Source organism: Hippopotamus amphibius, chromosome 2, assembly GCF_030028045.1.
Source record: "Hippopotamus amphibius kiboko isolate mHipAmp2 chromosome 2, mHipAmp2.hap2, whole genome shotgun sequence".
NCBI lineage: Eukaryota > Metazoa > Chordata > Mammalia > Artiodactyla > Hippopotamidae > Hippopotamus > Hippopotamus amphibius.
The window spans coordinates 46,678,508-46,689,528 of NC_080187.1; positions in this window are offsets into that span (position 1 = coordinate 46,678,508).

The following is an 11,021-nucleotide window of genomic DNA, read 5'->3' on the forward strand; positions in this document are numbered from 1 at the left end:
TAAATTCTGTTTCATTGTTTCTTTTGTAGTTACAAAAAACCTGTCAGTCCTCAATTGTTTTATTTATTTAGCTTCATAGTCATTTTTTAATGTCAAAGAAAATATCCTCAGTGGGCCATAAAAACAATACCCTGTACATTTCCCTTCTTCATGACTGACAAGATGGTCTTCTTCATATAGAAGAATAACCTAGAGGTTTCTTCATTTTTTTCTAAGCTTCTTTTTTTTTCTTTCCTGGGATTTTCAGGCTGTTTCTTTTCCTCATAGTTAGTTTTATTGATGGGTTTACTTTTGTCTGTTGAGGGGTTTAGGGCATCTCTATTTATAACCCTCCAAGGTTGGTCTAAACTCCTGAGGGGTTCTGCTTGTTCATCCACTGTTGCTCTCCTCCATGTAAAGACTTTGGAGTAAATCCAGTATTGCCCTTCAAAGCAGGCAAGTGGCTATTAACAGTGCTTGGTACTTGCTAATATACATACTGTCATCCATCATCTCTTTGTCCTTTTGTTATTCAGATGCCAACAATCTCAGCACTGGTCTCTGCTGTGACTTTTCCTCTATTTTAGGTGCATTTCTCATTAAGAACAAAAATGTGTAAACATCTTGTGCTTTAATATGAATAGACTGTTTAAAAAATATTCTTAGGTTGGCATTGTGCTTCAAATGAAAATGTCTTTGAGTTTTATATGCTTTCGTTTTTTTAAGACTGCTTTATTAAAGTAAAAGTTTGTATTAGTTACCGATCTCTTTCTTACTTTCTTCAGTAATAACAACCTATAAATCCCTAGAACTAAATATCATATATTGACCTGGAATAGGGGCTTTTGAATCTGTGACAGCTTTAAAACATAACGAATGCTTTGACCCTTCTGCCATTGAGAGATGGGGTCTAGGTTCCCTCCCCTTGAATCTGGGTAGGCTTGCGACTCTTTTGACCAATAGAGAAAGATAAAAATGACACTATGTGACTGCAAAGGCTAAGTTATAAAAGACCATACAGCTTCTGTCTTGTTTTCTGGGACACTTGCAGCCTTGAGCCACAATGCTAGATGTCTGATTAACCTGAAGAAGCTATGCTTTTATATGAAAGGCTATATTTAGGCATTCAAGTTGACAATCCCCCAGCTAAGCCTAGGTTTTCAGAAACCCCTGACAAGGCACCAAATATGGGAGTGGATTGAATATTCCATATACCCACTGCTCCCACACATGTATAGTCTTCCCCATTTCCAGCATCACTCAACAGAATGGTGCATTTTTTCCCAAGGATGAATCACAGTGATACATCATAATCCCCCAGAGTCCATAGTTTACATTAGGGTTCATGCATGGTGTTATATTTATTTGGGGTCTATTTCTTGGCTCTCTAATCTGTTCTACTGATCTATTTGTCAATTTTTTCACCAATACCACACTGTCATGACTACTGTAGCTTTACAGTGTCTTTTTCTTTTTTTAACTGAAGTATAGTTGATTTACAATGTTGTATAAATTTTTACAGTGAGCCTTGAAGGTGAATACAGCATTAGTCTTTCAACTTTGTTCTTCTCCTTCAATGTTGTGTTGACTATTCTGGGTCTTCTACCTTTTCATATAAACTTTAGAGTCAGTTTGTAGATATCCATAAAATAATTTGCTGGGATTCTGACTGGGATTGCATTGAATCTATAGATCCAGTTGGGAAGAGCTAACATCTTTACAACACTGAATCTTCCTATTCATGAATAAGAAATACAGTAAAACCTTGGTCTGCGAGCATAATTCATTCCAGAAACATGCTTGTAATCCAAAGCACTTGTATATCAAAGCGAATTTCCCCATAAGAAATAATGGAAACAGATGATTTGTTCGACAACCCAAAAACATTCATATAAAAATGATTACAATACTGTAATATAATACAAAATAATAAAGAAAATACAAAATATAAAGAAAAGTAAGGAAATTAACCTGCACTTACCTTTTAAACCCTTTATGGCTGGTGTGAGGGAGACCAGAGAGGAGGGTTATTGTGTAGGGCAACTTTCACTATCACTAACGGAATCACTGCTATCTACTGGCTCAATGGAATCTTTTTCTTTTCACGCAGCTTTGATAAGGAACCTATCCAATGACACTTGCTTTTGCATCCCTTTGAAGATTTTGTGGAAATGTGACATTGCATTGTCGTTCAACAGATTCATCGCTAGCACTGCTACAGCCTTATGCGGGTGGTGCTTTTCTACAAAATTTTGCACTGTCTCCCACATTTTACACATCTCCCTAATCTCATTTGAAGTGAGGGGTTCCTCCACCTTTTTCTCCTCCTCCTCTGCAGATGAGATCGCCATAACCTCTTGCTGTTGCTCGCGGTGCAGATCCATCAGTGCGTCGGTGGTCAGCTCCTGGCCATGTTCCTCCACCAGCTCTTGAATGTTGTCCTCATTCACCTCCAGCCCCATGGTCGTCCCCAAGGACACAATTTCATGGACAACTGGTGGCTCCTGTTCATGAGCAAGCCCCTCCAAGTCATGTCCAAGAACGCAATCAGGCCACAGTTTTCTCCAAGCAGAACTGAGGGTTCTCTTGGTGATCCCATCCCAGGCTTTATTGATGATCTTGAGGCAGTTCACAATGTGGAAATGATTTTTCCAAAACTCTCAGAGGGTAAGGTTTTTCTTTCGGTTGCCTCAAAGCATCGTTGAAATAGTGCTTTGGTGTAAAGCCTTTTAAAGTTCGAAATGACCTGCTGATCCACGGGCTGGAGGATTGGAGTGGTGTTGGGAGGAAGGAACTTGACCTTAACGTACTCGAATTCCTCCAGTAAGTTGTCCTCAAAGCTTGGAGGATGAGCAGGCACATTATCCATAACCAGCAAGGCTTTGAGTGGCAGATTCTTTTCTAAAAGGTATTTCTTCACTGCAGGACTGAAGACCTCGTTGATCCACTCAATGAACAAGATATGAGTGACCCAAGCCTTGCTGTGGGACCGCCACATAATGTTTAACTGGCTCTTTTGCACCGTGCATTTCTTGAAGCCTCATGGATTCTCAGAATGATACAGGAGCAGGGGCTTGACTTTGAGATCCTCACTTGCATTAGCACAAAACAAGAGGGTGAGATGGTCTATCATGGGATTGTGACTGGGCATTGCATTCTCTTCTTCTGTAATGTAGGTCCTCTTTGGCATCTCTTTCCAAAAAAGCCCCGTCTCATGGAAGTTAAAAACTTGCCCTGGCAGGCAACACTTGGAAACCATGAGCTTCTGGAACTCGGTAGTGAACGCCTCAGCTGCCTTAGCATCTGAACTCGCAGCCTCTCCGTACCTCACAACGCTATGGATGCCACTTCTCCTCTTAAAGCTATCAAACCATCCCCTGCTTGCCTTGAAGGCTTCTTCGTTTTCTGTTGATGTACCTGGCAGTTTACTTACGAGGTTGGTGTACAAGGTCTTTGCCTTTTTGCAGATAAAGTTCTCGGTCACAGTAGCACCTGCTAGTTGCTTCTCGTTTATCCAAACCAGAAGCAACTTTTCTACATCTTCCAGAACACATGGCCATTGCTTTGATATTCTCGTGATTCCTTTTGCTACATCTAGCCCCCTTATTTCTTCTTTCTTCTTTAATATTGTGCATATGGTCGACGTAGACTTCTTATAAAATCTTGCAATTTCGGCCACTCGCATACCTCGTTCGTACTTCTTGATGATTTCCTTCTTAACTTCCACTGTAATCATCTCCTTCTTACTACCTTTCTTTTCAACCTTTTTCTGCATGGGGGCCATTGTATATGCTCGCCTGGATGTTGACTACAGTACAGTATTAATAAACTCTTGTCATATACTGTATTTAATGTAACTGGTGATAAGGCAGCAGAGGAAAGGGTCTGTATCTGCAGGCAGATTGACCTAGAATGAAGCAAAGCATTCCTAAGCTTACTCTTGTATGGAAAAATAAAGGGCTGTCCATAGCTGCTTTGAAGTGACAGAAAATACACTACTGCCAGTTGTGGGCACCTTCTGACGTTCTGAAAAATCACTGATTTCTGCCAAACACCAAGGCCTGAGACCGAGCATCTGAGCATGGGAGATGATCACCCACAATCCCGCAGTGAGAGAGTGAGAGGAATGATTGGCTCAGCTGTGATCATGTGATGTTCGGCATCATGTACTACTTGTATTGCAAGACATCACTCGTTTATCAAGTTAAAATTTTTTAGAAATTTTTGTCTTGCGGAACACTCACAGAACATGTTACTCGCAATCCAAGGTTTTACTGTATTCCTCTATTTATTCTTTGATTTTGTTCATCAAAGTTTTGTAGTTTTCTTCACATAGGTCTTGTATAAATTTATTTATTTATTTATTGGCTGCATTGGGTCTTCGATGCTGCACATGGGCTTTCTCTAGTTGCAGCAAGCGGGGGCTACTCTTCATTGTGGTGCATGGGCTCCTCATTGCAGTGGCTTCTCCTGTTGTGGAGCACGGGCTCAAGGCGTGTGGGCTTCAGTAGTTGTGGCACACAGGCTCAATAGTTGTGGCTCACAGGCTCTAGAGCGCAGGCTCAATAGTTGTGGCACCTGGGCTTAGTTGCTCTGCGGCATTTGGGATCTTCCTGGAGCAGGGATTGAACCCTTGTCCCCTGCATTGGCAGGTGGATTCTTAACCACTGGGCCACCAGGGAAGTCCAGGTCTTGTATATATATTCAGTTCAATTCATACCTAAGTAATTCTCTTTTTGGTGCTAATGTAAATGGAATTGTGTTTTCAATATCAAATTCCACTTATTCATTTATGGCATATAGGAAAGCAAATTTACCTTTGTGCATTAACCCTGTATCCTGAAAACTTACTATAATTGCTTTTTAGTTCCAGGAGTTTTTTGGTCAATTCTTTCAGGTTTTCTACATAGATGATCATGTCATCTGTGAATCAAGACAGTTCTATTACTTCCTTTCCAATCTGTACACCTTTTGTTTCTTTTTCTTGTGTTATTTTATTAGCAAGGACTTCTGTACAATGCTGAAAAAAAGTGGTGAAAGAGGATATCCTTGTCTTATACCTGATCTTAGTGGGAAAGCTTTGAGCTTTTCACCATTAAGTACGATGTTAGCTGTAGATTTTTTGTAGATAGTCTTTATCAAGTTGAGAAAGTTTCTCTCTATTCCTAGTTAACTGAGAGCTTTTATCCCAAACAGGTGTTGGATTTTGTCAAATGGGGTGCTTTTTCATACTACAATACTTCTGGGTGTCAGACGTCATTAGATTATTTAATTTCTAATTTTCAGTTTCCTTATCTGTAAAAAGAGGACAATAATGATGCCTTTGTTGTTGACTTTTTAAAATATAATTTCACAAGAGAATGCATGTAATAGTGCCTGAGGCATCAGGCTCAATAAATACCAGCCATTATTACTATTAAAGGCAATAATAATAAACATTCTTTTGCTTTTAGTGAGACTAATGGTTGCTCTAAAAATTATGGTAAAGTACACATAATATAAAATTTACCTTCCTAACCTTTTTATCCATACACAATTCAATAGTATTACCAGTCTCCAGAATTCCTTTCATCTTGCAAAACTGAAACTCTACACACCTTAAACAATTCCCATCCTCCCCTTCCTCCAGCCCTTGGAAACCACCATTCTACTTTCTGTTTCTATGAGTTTTACTACTCTTGATACCGCTTATAAGTGAAATCATATGGTACATGGTACTTGTCTTTTTGTGACTGGCTTATTTCACTTACATGATGTTCTCAAGGTTCATCCATGTTGAAGCATGTGTCAGAATTTCCTTCCTTTATAAGGCTAAATGTTATTCCATTGCATGTTTCTCCATTCATGCATTAATGAACACTTCAGTTGCTTCTATCTTTTAGCTATTGGGAATGATGTTGCTATAAACATGGGTATACAAATGTATCTCTGAGACCTTGCTTTCAAATTCTTTGGGTACATATGAAGTAGAATTGCTGTATCTTATGATACTTGTATTTTTTAATTTACTGAGTAACCAACATACTTCTTTCTATAACGGCTGCAACATTTTATATTCCTAGCAACAGTGCACAAGAGTACCAATCTCTTCACGTCCTCACCAACACTTGCTGTTTTCTGTTGGCTTTTTTTTTGTTTTGTTTTTTGTTTTTTGCTTGTTTTTTTTTTTCTTTTTCTGGTAGTACCCACCCTAATGAGTGTGAGACAGTATCTCTTATTGTGGTTTTCATTTGCATTTCCCTAATGATTACTGGTCTTTTATATATATATATACACACACACACACACACACACACACACTATTCTTTGCATATGTTCAATAGTGTATATATATATATATATATATATACACACACACACACTATATATATACTATTCTTTTGTAGATGTTCCCTCTATATTCTGTATATTATCCCCCTTATCAGATATATGATTTGTAAATATTTTCTCCCATTCTATGGGTTGCCCTTTTACTCTGTTAATTGCATAATGGTTGCTTTTTAGCAAGTATCTTGATATATTATTAATTCAGTCAGAATCCAGTTTTGAAAATGAATCATCATAAATGTAAATATGATAGTAGAATTAACATTGAATCAGGGATGATTCTCATCTTAAATCAGGCTTTACTTTGAGATTCACAGGATAGATGGTTTTGGTGAGACAGTCAAGTAAGAGAAGGAATCTTCCTGCAAACATGACATATTTTCAGGAGCAAAGGATTCAGTTGTTGGGATTTTGTTAGTCAGTGTCAGCTCCCAGTGAAATGTACAGTATCCATCAAGTGTAGTAGTGGTACCCTCCCTGTAACTCATAGAGGCCACTGAACTGACTTCTACCCATCATGTCTTGCAACTTGACTGAAAATCTCTGGAGTAACTTTTATAGCTCTTGAGATATATGCAGTAACTTAGTGTCATAGTTATTGATCTTATTATTTTGGCTTGAAGTATTTATGTATAGTAGGATGATCTTTTTTTATTTTCTTTTAAGTTCAGTTTACTTTTCTTTGGTGTAGCCTTGTAATTGCATACCTCAAAATATGCTTTAATTGATTACTTGAAGTTTTCTCTATCCAGGTATCTATAAATCTCCATTATGCTTGCTTTAGCACAAATGCCTTAAATAAGGATTTATGTTCAGTTCAGACTCCTGGCTAGGAAATAATTTCTCTTTCAGCGAGGCAGAAATCAACATGAGAATTCTGTGTAGGATTTTAGAAAAATAACAGGAAACTCTTATAGAAGTTTAAAAGTCACTAACCTTTAGGCAAAGTCTTGACCATATTACACGTGAAATATAGTGAAGTAGGCTTAATATATACACATTTTGGGGCACCAGTCTACAAAAATTATTACCAGGAATTTAAAATTTCATGCATTCCTCCATCTTCTAGAAGCAATTTGAGACCTCTTCTCCTGAACTTTTAAACACTGGGTAGATGAGAATGATTTGTAAGATTGTCACAATTAAAGTTCTTAACATGCATGCAGCCCAGTTCTTAGCAGGTTCAACTTAATTCCTTTCTCTGGATCTGTAACATTCTTAAAGATGCATTAATTATACATTTATCTTGAGAAACTACTAGAAAGATATTAGGAGCAGATATCTGTATGTTGGAAAGAGAGGCAATTGGAGTCAAGAAACCTGGATCCTAGGTCTGCTGTGTCAGCAATTATCTCTGTGACAGTGGGCAGGTTACTTACGCTTTCAAGCTGTCATTTTCCCAATAAATCTCAGCTCATTTAAGCCTCTGACATTTTATTTTCCTGTAAGTATCAAAAATTGTACAAAAAGGTAGGGAAAACGCTTTTCCATTTATATGTACACACACGCAACCTTCCTACCTTAACCCACCTCCTGTCAATTATTATCTCTGTCAACTCACCCTATTTTAAATAACAGTATACAAGCAGTGCTTACTTGCTTAATTATTTATATATCACACTCAGAGGGCAAGTCCTGATGAATCCATTATGGACGTAGAATGGACAGAGTGAATGTATTATGGATCCTGTCCCTGACATTTCATAATTTCTGGTGCATATCTGTATTACTCTGGCAGGGCACCAAGTAATAGTCACATGCAGCAAAATAAGAAAAAAGTAGTAAGAGAAAAAAAGGGAAAGTTTTGACTTATACTCCAGTTTGATGTGGATATTAATTTAATCATGACAATGAGGATTGTGGCAATTCTCTTTTTGTCATTAATATGTAGATAACATCCTGAAGAAAATGACCAGAAAGACGAAAGTATTAAGAACTACCGACATAGGTGCAAAGGTTAAAATAATGAGGATGTTTAGCCTGGATTGAGGAATCTTGGGGGAAACAGATGACTATATGCTCATAATCAAAGTGGTACCATTTAGATTTAGGGGGTAAAGCTAAGATCAGAAGGTGGACTTTTGGCAAATTCAGTGTAAGTTTCATGGAAATGGAGCTTCATTCAATATGAGGAAAAACTTTCTAACAATTTAAACAGTCTAATAATAGATTGGGTTGCCTTGTGAGACAGACCATTTCCATAATGGGAATTGTTCAAGCAGAGGTCGGATCAGCAGAAAAAGTTCAAGTGGCTTTCCAGGCAGATAACCTGAGTAAATAAAGTGGGTCAGTTGGGGCAAATGAACTATGTGTATTCCATCTAAAGTTTGCCAGATCTTCTGATTTTTCTAAAGAGTCAAGAAATTGGGATTTTTACGTTAGCTTCCTGATATATACATGTTGGCTTAAATTTTTTTTTAGACACTCTAAGGACTAAACAAGATCCACCTGGTTTGAGCACAGTCTGATATATCTAGTTGGATCTCTGAATTCTGTTTCTGTTACCTACTAGCCAACCACAGAACTGGGTGTTTGGAAGGTCAAAACATGAAAAGCTGGGGTATCAGGTCACCGTACTTAAGGAATAAGTTGTATTTACAATTAATTTGTGATGTAAACTCATTGTGGGTACTCAGTTATGTACATGCATAACTATATAGGACTAAAGATTACCTCTCTCAATAAAATATGTTAGTACAAGAAAAAACACAAGGCTGCCAACATTTCCACTGTCAATGTTTTCAAAGTAAACTACGCAAAGATAGAATGGGAGGGAGAAAACTTCAAGTAGATTCTGTAAATCTGCGTAGTGCTTCAGGAAATGAAGATTCAAGGCCACCAACTCGGATTAGCATAACCTAAGAATCAGCTGTTGGTGTTTTCCTGATTTCTTCATCCTTATGAGGTCTTTTACGGTTTATAATTCTCTAAATTATTTTAAAAATAGGAAATAGTTTTTTCCCCGCTATTTAAATAAAATGGCACTATCTCTCTTCCCATTGGGAGTCCAGAGCCTTCTCCAAGATTTCCACAAATTCTAGGGCTTATTTTCTTAGTGCCCCTTTTGTTCTGTGAACCTCTTCCTTTCACTTATATCTTGCACCCTTTTGCTCCTCTCAGGCCTGCATCAATCCAAATGTGGATCAGACAGTGGGGAAGTATCAGGACAGGTGCCATCTAAAGGTGGGAGGAGAGGAGTATAGCTGCTACCTAATTTCCAGCCAGTTGTTGGGATACAGGCCCTTTCTTTCCCATTGCATTATATACGAGGCAGTCTTTTTCATGGAGCCGTAGAAGAGATAGAGGGAGATTATATCCAGAACAGTCTATAGCTTAATATTGAATATTAGACCTCCCACTGCTTAAAAGCTCCCCAGGTCCACAGTGGAAATTTGTCATAGGCAATTTTCTTACCAACTTGTGTCACAGATTTCTAACATCTTGCCAGCTCCTTCTCTCCTCTCCTTCATAACCTTTCTGCCCCATCCTCCATAACTCAATTTCATGCTTCTTCATGAAATTCAACTCCTTACCTCTTTGTTGAATTCCCTCTAGCTCTGCCTTTCCTATCCAAAACCTCATTCAATTACCCTAAACAAAGGTCCTGCACTCTAAGTCCAGTCCTTTCAATCACACATCATACTGGCAGGATTTCTGAAATGACTCTTTCCTCTCACAGGATCCTCTTCTTGGGTATGAGCTCCTCCCACATCATCCATGTAAGTGAAAAGCAGCCATCCACAGGTTTACCTTTCTCCCTGCTATGAATTAAAGTGCCTCTTAGACAGCAGGAATATCAAAAATCAACTGGTTTTGCTCTAAACTGTATTTTTTTGTTTTCAATTATACGGAGATAGTATATATAATTCCATTTGACAAACACTTTGAAGCAGACGGGGGTTTCTGCTGTCTGAACTCTGCTGAAAGTGGACAGTTCAGAGTAAGCTTGGATACTGGGGCTGGCAGGAGAAGGTCCAAAGGGAAAACTTCCATAGCAGACATCCTGGGAGAGAGGAATGCGGAAAGAGAATACAGACTTCCAGGTCTAGCAGAATAACAGTTGTCAAAATTGTTGTAGAGACTGGAGAAATCCTTCTCTTTTTCTCTGCATCTTTTTGCTTTAGCCCAAAGAGGGGAGGCTCACTCATCCTTTTTCCTCCTCTCTCTTTTTTATTATATATGTTGATCCAAATTACTATTATATATCCCCAAATCATGGCAGGTTCTTTTTGGCTTGACTCTAGTTATTAGACCTTCCTCCACTCAACTGAATTGAGTTTTCCTCTTGGCTCTCTTTAAGTGTGCTATAAACCTTTCACCTTATTAGTTCTCACAGTGCGGTTCTCAGAAGCAACACCTGCACTTGTTAGTTCCCATTTGCTCTGCTGGACAGGTAGTGTGGATTTATCTATGATTCAGTGAAGTTACCTCTTGCCCCTGTGAGTGTCCCTCTTACAGAGAAGTCATGAAAGCCACCATCATTTGAAGGATAGTCAGTCTTCTTTGGTGCTAAGCAGTACGGATTTGGGTGCCAGCCCTTTACATGAGTAAACTAGAAATTCCAACTATCTATCATTTGGGAACTTTAGAGATCATAGGAACTATTCTCCATTGAGAGAGGTAGTTATTGCTTCCATGGGATAATGAGTTTGGGTGCAGCAACCCTCCCCCACCATCTCACTGGGAGAAGAAAAGGGGAAGTCCCTTTAACTTTT